This window comes from Hordeum vulgare, chromosome 4H (genome assembly GCF_904849725.1).
Source record: "Hordeum vulgare subsp. vulgare chromosome 4H, MorexV3_pseudomolecules_assembly, whole genome shotgun sequence".
NCBI classification, from domain to species: Eukaryota; Viridiplantae; Streptophyta; class Magnoliopsida; order Poales; family Poaceae; genus Hordeum; species Hordeum vulgare.
In genome coordinates, this window is record NC_058521.1 from 523,856,420 (window position 1) to 523,870,416 (window position 13,997).

Below are 13,997 nucleotides of genomic sequence, written 5' to 3' on the forward strand. Positions count from 1 at the left end.
AACCACTCTCGGAGATGACCATAGTATGAGGACTTCATGTATTCACTAAGTGCTAATGCTTTGTTCCGGTTCTCTATTAAAAGGAGAACCTTAATATCCCGTAGTTTCCATTAGGACCCCGCTGCCACAGGAGGGATGGACAATAGATGTCATGCAAGTTCTTTTCCCTAAGCACGTATGACTACATACGGAATACATGCCTACATTACATTGACGAACTGGAGCTAGTTACATATCTCTCCGTGTTATAACTGTTGCATGATGAATGTCATCCGGCATAATCATCCATCACCGATCCAATGCCTACGAGTTTTTCCTATTGGTCCTTGCTACGTTACTTTGTCGCTACTGCTGTCACTGCTGCTACTGTTACTCTGTTACTACTGTTGTCACTGCTGCTACCATTACTGTTGCTACTGTTGCTATCACACTACTCCGCTACTGATACTTTGCTGCAGATACTAAGTCTTTCAGGTGCGGTTGAATTGACAACTCAACTGCTAATACTCGAGAATATTCTTTGGCTTCCCCTTGTGTCGAATCAACAAATTTGGGTTGAATGCTCTACCCTCGAAAACTGTTGCGATCCCCTATACTTGTGGGTTATCACTCCTTCATCCTTGCTTCATACTCCTCTTCCTTCTTCTTTTGCACCTTGGCTGCGTGCTCCTCTCTCAACTTCTTTGCAACCATCTCCCACAACCCCTGGTCGTCACCGACTGCATCCTTGTCCTCCCCCCACTCTGTTGTTGCTTTGTTGGGTTGAGACGCCGCCATACCTACAAAAAACAACAACATCAGAGTTGGTAAAATAACGATAGTACATGGTTAACATTGAAGGGAGCATGAAAAACAACATGAAAAGGATAAGTCAATACTGTGACATACGGAAATGGTCCTCGTAGGTATCCACGCATACCAATCCTAGTAAGTCCATGACCTATCACACCCTACCTCTAGCACTAGCACGCACTATCCCATGAGCACATCCTCTAGTAAGTCCAAGTCGGCTAGGAACATGTTGGCTTGGAACATGTTGACTAGGAACTTGTTGGCTTGTACTTGCTTGGCTAGAACCTTGATGCCTTGTACTTGCTTGGCTAGGACCTTGTTGGCTACTACTTGCTTGGATAGGACCTTGTTGGCTACTACTTGCTTGGATAGGACCTTGTTGGCTACTACTTGGTTGGTGATAACCCACAAGTGTAGGGGATCGCAACAGTCTTCGCGGGTAAGATAACCCAATTTATTGATTCGACACAAGGGGAGCCAAAGAATATTTATAAGCTTTAACAGTTGAGATGTCAATTCAACTGCACGTGAAAGATACTTGCTTGGCAACGAAATATTAGTAGCAACGGTGATATGGAAGTGATGGTGGCAACAGAAATAATGGTGGCAAAGCAACGAAGGTAAAACAACAAAAGCAAAGCAACTTGTAACCAGTAGGATTAAAACACTATAGGCTAGGGAGATGGATGGTACGTCATGGATGAGAGATATCATGTATTTTACTTGGGGCAAGGCACACAAAAAAGTAATGATCATCTAGGCAAATATAAAACATTAGGCATGTATCCCAAGGTAGTCGTGCGTGCTTGCAATAAGAACATGCACAACATATTTTGTCCTACCATCCCACTACCAACGGGGCCAAAAGGAACTTATGGAGATTAAGGTGCTCCTGTCAAAGAGCACCAGAACAAAGCATTAACAATCAATGGATACATGGAATCCTCAAATTATAGTCCAACCCCTTTGGTGTCCCAAGCTGTCACCATTGGGATCGCTGGTTCCGGACTATAAGAGGTGCATACTACTCATAGATAGGATCTAGAACACAAATATATTCATGAAAACATAATGGGTTCAGATCTGAAATCATGGCACTCGTGCCCTTAGTGACAAGCATTAAGAGCAACAAGTAGTAGCAAAGATGATAAACACCATAGTAGATGATAGGCAACATGCTCCAACAATCTAACGAACTATTACATGATCTAACTCATCCAATCCCTACCATCCCCTTCGCCCACAGCAGGGAATTACTCACACATGAAAGGGGAAGTCATGGAAGGGTGATGGAGTGGCGATGGTGATGACGGTGGCGACGATTTCCCCTCTTCGAAGGCTAAGGCAGCCTCCAGATTAGCTCTCCCGAGAATTGGCAAAACAACTTATGTTCTGGAATTTCTCCGTCTCGGGTAAAAATAGAAGCCAAGATAGGGCACCAGAGGAGGTGGGCCCCACCCAGGCGGCCTCCTTGCGCGGCGAGGGGCATGCCGCGCCACCAGGTCGCTTGGAGGCCTGGCGACCCCCCTCTGGCCCATCTTCTGGTCAAGGGTTCCTCCTGGTGCGTGTATTTTCTCTATTTTTTACTGAATTTCCGGGACACCTAAAATCCATTTCCTTCCACACAAGAAAACCATACAGGTAGCTGTGCTGAAAACAACGTCAGTCCGGGTTAGTTTCGTTCAAATCAAGCAAGAATGAGGCCAAAACAATAGCAAAAGTGTTTGGAAAAGTCCATACGTTTGAGACGTATCAACTCCCCCAAGCTTAGCATATTGCTTGTCCTCAAGCAATTCAGTTCAATAAACTGGACGCGACAAATTTTTTTTTGACAAACTCTTTTGCTTCATTAGATGTATATAAGCATGTACTATGAACAAGTCCAACAAGTATTGGAGCAATGCTACAAAGACAATGCACGAAGCAATCCTTCGATCATGTGAAGAGTTTCAAACAACTAAGAATGAATAATATGGAACTGAAAATCATGACAAGATCACAATGCACATGACTTGGACATACTAGAGTGGTATCTCGCTAGCCCCCATGAGTGAAGCAAAACATAAATGCGGACTCTTCTTCAGAGTCTTAAAGGAGACTAGAAATAAATATTCCAGAATGAGTAATATCACAATCATGCAGAAGACAATGTGGTACTTGTTGGGGAACGTTGCATGGGAAACAAAAATTTTCCTACGCACACGAAGACCTATCATGGTGATGTCCATCTGCAAGAGGAGATTTGGATCTATGTACCCTTGTAGATCGCACAGCAGGAAGCGCTAAGAAACGCGGTTGATGTAGTGGAACGTCTTCACGTCCCTCGATCCGCCCCACGAACCGTCCCGCGATCCATCCCACGATCCGTTCCGATCTAGTGCCGAACGGACGGCACCTCCGCGTTCAGCACACGTACACCTCGACGATGATCTCGGCCTCCTTGATCCAGCAACCAAGACGGAGAAGTAGATGAGTTCTCTGGCAGCATGATGGCGCTCCGGTGGTGGTGATGATCTACTCCTGCAGGGCTCCGCCCGAGCTCCGCAGAAATATGATCTAGAGGAAGAACTATGGTGTCTAGATCTGAGTTACACGTGGCAAAAGTTGTCTCATATCAGCCCTAAATCACCACTACATATAGGAGGGAGGGGGAGGAGGCTTGCCTTGAGGGCCAAGCCCTCAAGGGTGCGCCGTCTAGGAGGAGAGAAGGAATCCTACTCCAATTAGGATTGGAAAGTGGAGTCCTCTTCCTTCCCACCTCCCCCTTTTTTTTCTCTTTGGTTTTTCTTCTCTTGGCGCCAAGGCCTTTTTGGGCTGTCCCACCAGCCCACTAAGGGCTGGTGCACCACCCTAAAGCCATTGGGCTCCCTTCGGGTGGGTTGCCCCCCTCCCGGTGAACTTCCGGAACCCATTCGTCACTCCCGGTACAATGTCGGTAATGCCCGAAAACTTTCCGGTAACCAAATGAAACCGTCCTATATATCAATCTTTGTTTTCGGACCATTCCGGAAACCCTCGTGACGTTTGTAATCTCATCCGGGACTCTGAACAACATTCGGTAACCACACATATAACTCAACTATACTAAAACATCGCCGAACCTTAAGTGTGCAGACGTTGCGGGTTCGAGAACTATGTAGACATGCCCCGAGGTACTCCTCGGTCAATATCCAATAGCGGGACCTGGATGCCCATATTGGATTCTACATATTCTCCGAAGATCTTATCGGTTGAACCTCGGTGTCAAGGATTCATATAATCCCGTATGTCATTCCCTTTGTCCTTCGATATGTTACTTGCCCGAGATTTGATCGTCGGTATCCGCATACCTATTTCAATCTCGTTACCGTCAAGTCCCTTTACTCATTCTGTAATACAAGATCCCATGACTTAGACTTAGTCACATTGCTTGCAAGGCTTGTGTGTGATGTTGATTACCGAGTGGGCCCAAGTTACCTCTCCGTCACACGGAGTGACAAATCCCAGTCTTGATCCATACTGAATCAATGGACACCTTCAGAGATACCTGTAGAGTACCTTTATAGTCACCCAGTTACGTTGTGACGTTTGATACACACAAGGTATTCCTCCGTTGCCAGTGAGTTATATGATCTCATGGTCATAGGAATAAATACTTGACACGCAGAAAACAATAGCAATAAAATGACACGATCAATATGCTACGTATATAATTTGGGTCTTGTCCATCACATGATTCTCCTAATGATGTGCTCCCGTTATCAAGTGACAACACTTGCCTGTGGCCAGGAAACCTTGACCATCTTTGATCAACGAACTAGTCAAGTAGAGGCTCACTAGAGACAGTGTGTTGTCTATGTATCCACACATGTATTTGAGTTTCCAATCAATACAATTCTAGCATGGATAATAAACGATTATTATGAACAAGGAAATATAATAATAACTAATTTATTATTCCCTCTAGGGCATATTCCCAACAGTCTCCCACTTGCACTAGAGTCAATAATCTAGTTCTCATCACCATGTGATTTTAACGAATCCAACACCCATATAGTTCTGGGGTCTGATCACGTCTTGCTCGTGAGAGAGGTTTTAGTCAACGGTTCTGAATCTTTCAGATCCGTGTGTGCTTTACAAATCTTTATGTCATCTTATAGATGCTACTACTACGTGCTATTTGGAAATACTCCAAATATCTACTCTACTATACGAATCCGTTTTACTACTCATAGTTATTCGGATTAGTGTCAAAGCTTGCATCAACGTAACCCTTTACGACGAACTCTTTAACCACCTCCATAATCGAGAAAAATTCCTTGGTCTATTAGTTACTAAGGATAACTTTGACCGCTGTTCAGTGATTCAATTCTGGATCACTCTGTGTACCTCTTAACAGACTTGTGGCAAGGCACACATCAGGTGCAGTACATAGCATGGCATACTGTATAGTCTACGGCTAAGGCATAGGGGACGACCTTCGTCCTTTCTCTTTCTTCCGCCGTGGTCGGGCTTTTGAGTCTTACTCAAATTCACACCTTACAACACAGGCAAGAACTCCTTCTTTGCTGATCTATTTTGAACTCCTTCAAAAACTTATCAAGACATGCATTTCATTTGAAAGTTCTGTTTAGTATTTTGATCTATCTCCATAGATCTTGATGCTCAATGTTCAAGTAGCTCTATCCAGGTCTTCCTTTGAAAAACCCCTTTCAAACAACCTTTATGCTTCATAGAAATTCTACATCACTTCCGATCTACAATATGTCAACCACATATACTTATCAGAAATTCCATAGTGCTCCCACTCACTTCTTTGGAAATACAAGTTTCTCATAAACCTTGTACAAACCCAAAAGCTTTGATCATCTCATCAATGCGTATATTCCAATTCCGAGATGCTTGCACCAGTCCATTGAAGGATCGCTGGAGCTTGCATACTTGTTAGCATCCTTAGGATCGACAAAACCTTCTGGTTGTATCACATACAACCTTTCCTCAAGGAAACCGTCGAGGAAACAATGTTTTGACATCCTATGTGCAATATTTCATAAATAATGCAACAACTACTAACATAATTCCAAAAGACTTTTAGCATCACTACGAGTGAGAAAGTCTCATCATAGTCAACTCTTTGATTTTGTCGGAAACATTTTGGCGACAAGTAGAGCTTTTCTTAATGGTGACTTTTCACCATCATCGTCTGTCTTTCTTTTAAAGATCCACCTTTACTTAATAGTCCTACGACCATCAAGTAGTTCTTCCAAAGTCTACACCTTCTTTTCATACATGGATCCTCTCTCGGATTTCATGGCCTCCAGCCATTTGTCGGAATCCAGGCCCACCATCGCTTCTCCATAGCTCGTAGGTTCATTGTTGTTCAACAACATGACCTCCAAGACAGGGTTACGGTACCACTCCGTAGTAGTGATACGTCTCCAACGTATCTACAATTTTTGATGGTTTCATGCTATTATCTTGTCAAACTTTGGATGTTTTGGATGCCTTTTATATATTTTTTGGGACTAACTTATTAACTCAGTGCCAAGTGCCAGTTCCTTTTTTTTCCATGTTTTTGCCCCCTTTCAGAGGAGATTTTGAAACACAGTCCAAACGAAAGAAAAGCCCCGAAAAGATTTTTTCCGTAACGGAAGAAGATCGGGAAGCTTGAGAGCCAAGGCAGGGGGGCCTGAGGGGCCCCACAAGCCCCCACCCCGCATCCAGGGGGAGGCCGCGGCCCACAGGCTTGTGGGCCCCTTGGGCACCCTCTGCCCTAGGGGTTGTTCCTATATATTCCCTAAAAATCCCAAAAAAATCAAGAGATCATCAAAATTACTTTTCTGCCGCCGCAAGCTTCTGTCTCCGCAAGATCCCATCCGGGGCACGTTCTGGTGCCCTGCCGGAGGGGGGATTCGAACACGGAGGGCTTCTTCATCAACATCATGACCTCTCGGATGATGCGTGAGTAGTTCACCATAGACCTACGGGTCCGTAGCTAGTAACTAGATGGCTTCTTCTCTCTCTTGGATCTTCAATACAAAGTTCCCCATGATCTTCTTGGAGATCTATCCGATATAATCTTCTTTTGCGGTGTGTTTGTCGAGAACCGATGAATTGTGGATTTATGATTAGATTATCTATGAATCTTATTCGAGTTTCTTATGGTCTCTCTTATGCATGATTTCATATCCTTGTAATTCTCTTCGAGTTGTGGGTTTTGTTTGGTCAACTAGATCTATGATTCTTGCAATGGGAGAAGTGCTTGGTTTTGGGTTCATACCGTGCGGTGACCTCACCCAGTGATAGAAGGGGTAGCGAGGCACACATCGTGTTGTTGCCATCAAGGGTAAAAAGATGGGGTTTTCATCATTGATTTGAGATTATCCCTCTAGATCATGTCATCTTGCTTAAGGCGTTACTCTGTTCGTCATGAACTCAATACACTAGATGCATGCTGGATAGCGGTCATTGTGTGGAGAAATAGTAGTAGATGCAGAAAGTATCGGTCTACTTGTCTCGGACGTGATGCCTATATGCATGATCATTGCCTTAGATATCGTCATGACTTTGCGCGGTTCTATCAATTGCTCCACAGTAATTTGTTCACCCACCGTGATATTTGCTATTATGAGAGAAGCCTCTAGTGAACACTATGGCCCCTAGGGTCTACTCCACACCATATTTTCAGCCTTACACTTTTTTATTGCGTTGCTCTTTCCGTCTTCAGATCTCACTTTGCAAACAATCTTGAAGGGATTGACAACCCCTTTGAAGCGTTGGGTGCAAGCTTGTTTGTGTTTGCACAGGTACTTTGGACTTGACGAGGCCCTCATTCTGGATCGATACCTTGGTTCTCAAACTGAGGGAAATACTTACTGCTCTTGTGTTGCATCACCTTTCCTCTTCAAGGGAAAAATCGACGCAAACCATAGAAGTAACAAGAAGAATTTCTAAGCGTGAGGGAAGGACTTTTGTTGCCGTAGCACAAGAATTTCTGTCGCCGTTGCCGGGGAGGAAAATCAAGTCAAGAACTCATCCAACTAGGTGTCGCAAACTCATCTCTTGCATTTACTTTGTTTGCCAGTTGCCTCTCGTTTTCCTCTCCCCCACTTCACCAATTTGCCTTTTTCGTTCACCCTCTTTCTTGCCTGCTTTTTGTTTGCTTGTGTACTTGCTTGCTTGTTGAAGTCACCATGAATGAAAACACAAAACTTTGTGACTTCTCGAATACTAATAATAATGATTTTATTAGTACTCCGATTGCTCCCGCCACTAGTGCGGAGTCATACGAAATCAATGACGCTTTGCTGAATCTTGTGATGAAAGAGCAATTCTCTGGCCTTCCTAGTGAAGATGCCGCATCCCATATCAATACCTTCATTGAGCTTTGCGATATGCAAAAGAAAAAAGATGTGGATAATGACGTGATTAAATTGAAGCTTTTTCCTTTCTCGTTGCGAGATCGCGCAAAAACTTGGTTTTCTTCTTTGCCCAAAAATAGTACCGATTCTTGGGATAAGTGCAAAGATGCTTATATATCCAAGTATTTTCTACCGACTAAGATCATATCTCTCTGTAATGATATCATGAATTTTAAGCAACTTGATCATGAACATGTTGCACAAGCTTGGGAGAGAATGAAATTAATGATTAGAAATTGTCCCGCTCATGGCTTGAGTCTTTGGATGATTATCCAAATCTGTTACGCTGGCTTGAATTTCGCTTCTAGAAATATCTTGGACTCCGCCTCAGGTGGAACGTTCATGGAAATCACGTTAGGAGAAGCCACAAAGCTCTTAGACAACATCATGACAAACTACTCTTAGTGGCACACTGAAAGGTCACCTACTAGTAAGAAGGTACACGCTATAGAAGAAATTAACTCGTTGAGTGCTAAGATGGATGCGTTAATGAATTTGGTTGCTAGTAGAAGTGCTCCTTTGGATCCTAATGATATGCCTTTGTCTTCTTTGATTGATAGTAGCAACGCTAGCTTGGACGTTAATTTTGTTGGTAGGAATAACTTTGGCAACAAAATGCCTTTAGAGGACACTATGTTCCTAGGCCTTTTCCTAGTAACTCCACTAATAACTTTGGAAACTCCTACAACAATACTCATCGAAATTACAATAGATTACCCTCTGATCTAGAGAGTAATATCAAAGAGTTCATCAACTCTCAAAAGATTTTCCATGCGTCCATAGAGGAAAAACTACTCAAAATTGACAATTTGGCTAAGAGCGTTGATAGGATTTCTTGTGATGTTGATGCTTTGAAAGCTAGATGTGCTCCTCCCAAAATCAACATGGATGAAACTTTGAAATCTATGCTTGTTTCCATGATTGAGAGCCAAGAAAGAACCACCCAAATTCGTGCTAGACATGAATGGCTTAAAAAGGCGTGTTCTCGTGATAAGAATCATGAAGATCTTAAAGTGCTTGGTGTGACTCGCATTGAATATTTGTTTTCTTGTGTCAAACCTAATGATTATGGGTCTGGATATGAATCCACTTTGGTTGAAAAGTGCCCCAAGGATTTGGAGTCCATCTATCTTGATGCTAAAAGCATTAAAAGTGGAGTAGAAGACATTAAAACTTTGAGTAGTAATGAAATTACTACCGTGGATTCCAAGGAATTCAATTATGATAGTTGCTCCTTGATTGAATGCATTTCTTTGATGCAATCCATGTTGAACTCTCCACACGCTTATAGCCAAAACAAAGCCTTTACCGATCATATCGTCGAAGCTATGATAAAAGCTCTTGAAGAGAAACTTGAATTGGAAGTATCTATCCCTAGAAAGCTTCATGATGAGCGGGAACCTACCATCAAAATCAAAATCAAAAACTATGAGTGCAATGCTTTGTGTGATTTGGGTGCTAGTGTTTCTGCGATTCCCAAGTCTTTATATGATGTTCTCGGTTTTAATGAGATTGAAGAGTGTTCTCTTAATTTGCATCTTGCTGATTCTACTGTCAAGAAACCCATGGGAAGGATCAATGATGTTCTTATTATTGCAAATAGGAACTATGTACCCATGGATTTCATTGTGCTTGACATTGATTGCAATCCTACATGCCCTATTATTCTTGGTAGACCTTTCCTAAGGACTATTGGTGCTATCATCGATATGAAGGAAGGGAATATTAGATTTCAATTTCCTTTAAGGATGGGCATGGAACACTTTCCTAGAAATAAAATAAGATTGCCTTATGAATCCATGATGAGGGCCACTTATGGTTTGAGCACCAAAGACGACGATACGTGATTCTGTCGCTTCTATGCCTAGCTAAGGGCGTTAAACAATAGCGCTTCTTGGGAGGCAACCCAATGAATTTATCTTTTTATTTCTGTTTTGTTGCGTCCACACTTTCACAATTCTGTTGTGATTGTGTTTTTTTTGTTTCTTTTTGTGTTTGAGCCAAGCAAAACCTTTATGACTAGTCTCGGGAATGGTTGTTTGATCCTGCTGGAAAAAGACAGAAACTTTTCGCTCACGAGATGATTTTTCATTTTTATTAAGAAAGATATTTTGAGTTGATTCTTTTTCCTGCTGATTTATATGCTTTTTCCCCAGTCCTTCATAATTTTTCAGATTTTTGAGGTAACATAAGTAGACGAAGTATACAGATTGCTACAGACTGGTCTGTTTTCGACAGATTCTGTTTTTTGTTGAGTTGGTTGCTTGTTTTGATGAAACTATGGTTAGTATCGGGGGGTACTAGCCATGGAAAAGTGAGAATACAGTAGTCCATCATCAATATAGATGGAATTCAAGTTTGCTACAGTACCAAAAGAAGTGGTAGTTTGTTTTCTTGTACTAATGTTATCACAAGTTTCTGTTTAAGTTTTGTGTTGTGAAGGTTTCAAGTTTTGGGTGACGTTCTCATGGACAAAGAGATAAGGAGTGGAAAGAGCTCAAGCTTGGGGATTCCCAAGGCATCCCAAGACAAATTCAAGGACACCAAAAAGCCTAAGCTTGGGGATGCCCCGGGAAGGCATCCCCTCTTTCGTCTTCAATCCATCGGTAACATTACTTGGAGCTATATTTTTATTCACCACATGATATGTGTTTTGCTTGGAGCGTCTTGTATCTTAGGAGTCTTTTCTTTTTGTTGTGTCACAATCATCCTTGCTGCATACCTTTTTGAGAGAGAGAGAGACATGCAATCATCGTGATTTTGCTAGAATGCTCATAGTACTTCAATTATATATTTTGAGCTAGATACTTTTGCTCTAGTGTTTCACTTATATCTTTTGAGCTAGATACTTTTGCTCTTGTGCTTCGCTTATATCTTTAGAGCATGGAGGTGTGTGATTTGGTAGTTGGCTTATGCTATTAAAGTAGTCCCAAATGTGCTAGGTACCCAAAGAGGATGCAAAAACCTCCATCTTCATGTGCATTGAGTAGAAAGAGAAGTTTTGATTCCTCTCAATTAGTTTTGAGACGTGGATTCTGTAATATTGAGAGTTATGTTAGTAGGATGTTGTGAATCTAGAAATACTTGTGTTGAAGTTAGTGATTCCCGTAGCATGCACGTATGGTGAACCGCTATGTTAGGAAGTCGGAGCATAATTGATCTATTGATTGTCAATCCTTTGAGTTGAGGTCGGGATCGCGCGATGGTTTACACCTACCAACCCTTCCCCTCAGAGTATGCGTTTAGCACTTTGTTTCGATTACTAATAAAAACTTTCACAACAAGTATGTGAGATCTTTATGACTAACGTGAGCCCATGGTATAGATGCACTTTCACCTTCCACCATTGCTAGCCTCTCTAGTGCCGCGCAATTCTCGCCGGTGCACAAAACCACCAAATTACTTCGTCAGAAGTCAAAACAACCACCATACTTACCTACTATGGCATTTTCATAGCCATTCTGAGATATATTTCCTTGAAACTCCCACCGTTCCGTCTCATGACTTGTGCCGTCACTCTCATATTGCCATTGCATGATCGTACTAGATCGTTGCACATCCCGGTACACTGCCGGAGGCATTTCCTATTGAGTCATCATCATTGTGATCTTTGAGTTGTGAGTAAATAAAATAGTGATGATCATCATTATTAGAGCATTGTCCCATGTGAGGAAAAAAAGAGGCCAAAGAGCCCAAAAACAAAAAAAGGAAGGAGAAAAGAAAAAAAGAGGCTAAGAGCCCAAATAAAAAAAACAAATGAGAGAAAAAGAGAGAAGGGACAATGCTACTATCTTTTGCCACACTTGTGCTTCATGTTAGCATCATGTTCTTCATGATTGAGAGCTTCTTGCTTTGTCACTACCATATGCTAGTGGGAATCTTCGTTTTATAACTTGGCTTGTATATTCCAATGATGGGCTTCCTCAAAATTGCCCTACGTCTTCGTGAGCAAGCAAGTTGGATGCACACCCACTAGTTTTCCTCTTGAGCTTTCACATACTTATAACTCTAGTGCATCTCTTGTATGGAAATCCCTACTCATTCACATTGATATCTATTAATGGGCATCTTCATAGCCTATTGATACGCCGAGTCAATGTGACCATCTCCTCCTTTTTGTCTCACAACCACCACCACACTCTATTCCACCTATAGTGCTATATCCATGGCTCGCGCTCATGATTTGCATGATAGTTATAAAAGGTTTGAGAAAGTAAGAGTGCGAAAACAATTACTTGGCCAGTTCCCGGGTTGTGCATGATTTACATTAGTTGTGTGAGGATGATGGATCATAGCCAGACTATATGATTTTGTAGGGATAAGTTTCTTAGGCCTTGTTATTTTAAAAGTTCATGATTACTTTGCTAGTTTGCTTGAAGTATTACTGTTTTCATGTCAATAGCAAACTATTGTTTTCAATCTTACAGATCTGAACATTCATGCCACGTGAAAGAAGTTGCAAAGGACAACTGTGCTAGGTAGCATTCCACATCAAAAATTCATTCTTTATCACTTCCCTACTCGAGGACGAGCAGGAGTTAAGCTTGGGGATGCTTGATACGTCTCCAACGTATCTATAATTTTTGATGGTTTGATGCTATTATCTTGTCAAACTTTGGATGTTTTGCATGCTTTTTATTTATTTTCTGGGACTAACTTATTAACTCAGTGCCAAGTGGCAATTCCTGTTTTTTCCATGTTTTTGACCCCTTTCAGAGGAGATTTTGAAACGGAGTCCAAACGGAAGAAAATCCCCGAAAAGATTTTTTTTGGAACAGAAGAAGATCGGAGAACTTGGGAGCCAAGCCAGAGGAGCGCCACGGGCCCCACAAGCCCCCACCCCGCGGCTAGGGGGCCGCGCCATCCAGACTTGTGGAACCCGTGGAGGTCCCCTGACCTAGATCTTGCGCCTATATATTCCCAAATATTCCCAAAAAAATCAAGAGATGATCGCAATAACTTTTCTGCCGCCGCAAGCTTCTGTCTCCGCAAGATCCCATCTAGGGCACATCCTGGTGCCCTGCCGGAGGGGGGATTCGGACACGGAGGGCTTCTCCATCAACACCATGACCTCTCTGATGATGCGTGAGTAGTTCACCATAGACCTACGGGTCCATAGCTAGTAACTAGATGGCTTCTTCTCTCTCTTGGATCTTCAATACAAAGTTCTCCATGATCTTCATGGAGATCTATCCGATGTAATCTTCTTTTGCAGTGTGTTTGTCGAGATCCGATGAATTGTGGATTTATGATCAGATTATCTATGAATCTTATTTGAGTTTCTTCTGATCTCTCTTATGCATGATTTCTTATCCTTGTAATTCTCTTCGAGTTGTGGGTTTTGTCTGGCCAACTAGATCTATGATTCTTGCAATGGGAGAAGTGCTTGGTTTTGGGTTCATACCATGCGGTGAGCTCACCCAGTGACAGAAGGGGTAGCGAGGCACGCATCATGTTGTTACCATCAAGGGTAAAAAGATGGGGTTTTTATCATTGGTTTGAGATTATCCCTCTACATCATGTCATCTTGCTTAATGCGTTACTCTGTTCGTCATGAACTCAATACACTAGATGCATGCTGGATAGCGGTCGATGTGTGGAGTAATAGTAGTAGGTGCAGAAAGTATCGGTCTACTTGTCTCGGGCGTGATGCCTATATGCATGGTGATTGCCGTAGATATCGTCATGACTTTGCGCGGTTCTATCAATTGCTCGACAGTAATTTGTTCACCCGCCATGATATTTGCTATTATGAGAGAAGCCTCTAGTGAACACTATGGCCCCCAGGGTCTACTCCACACCATA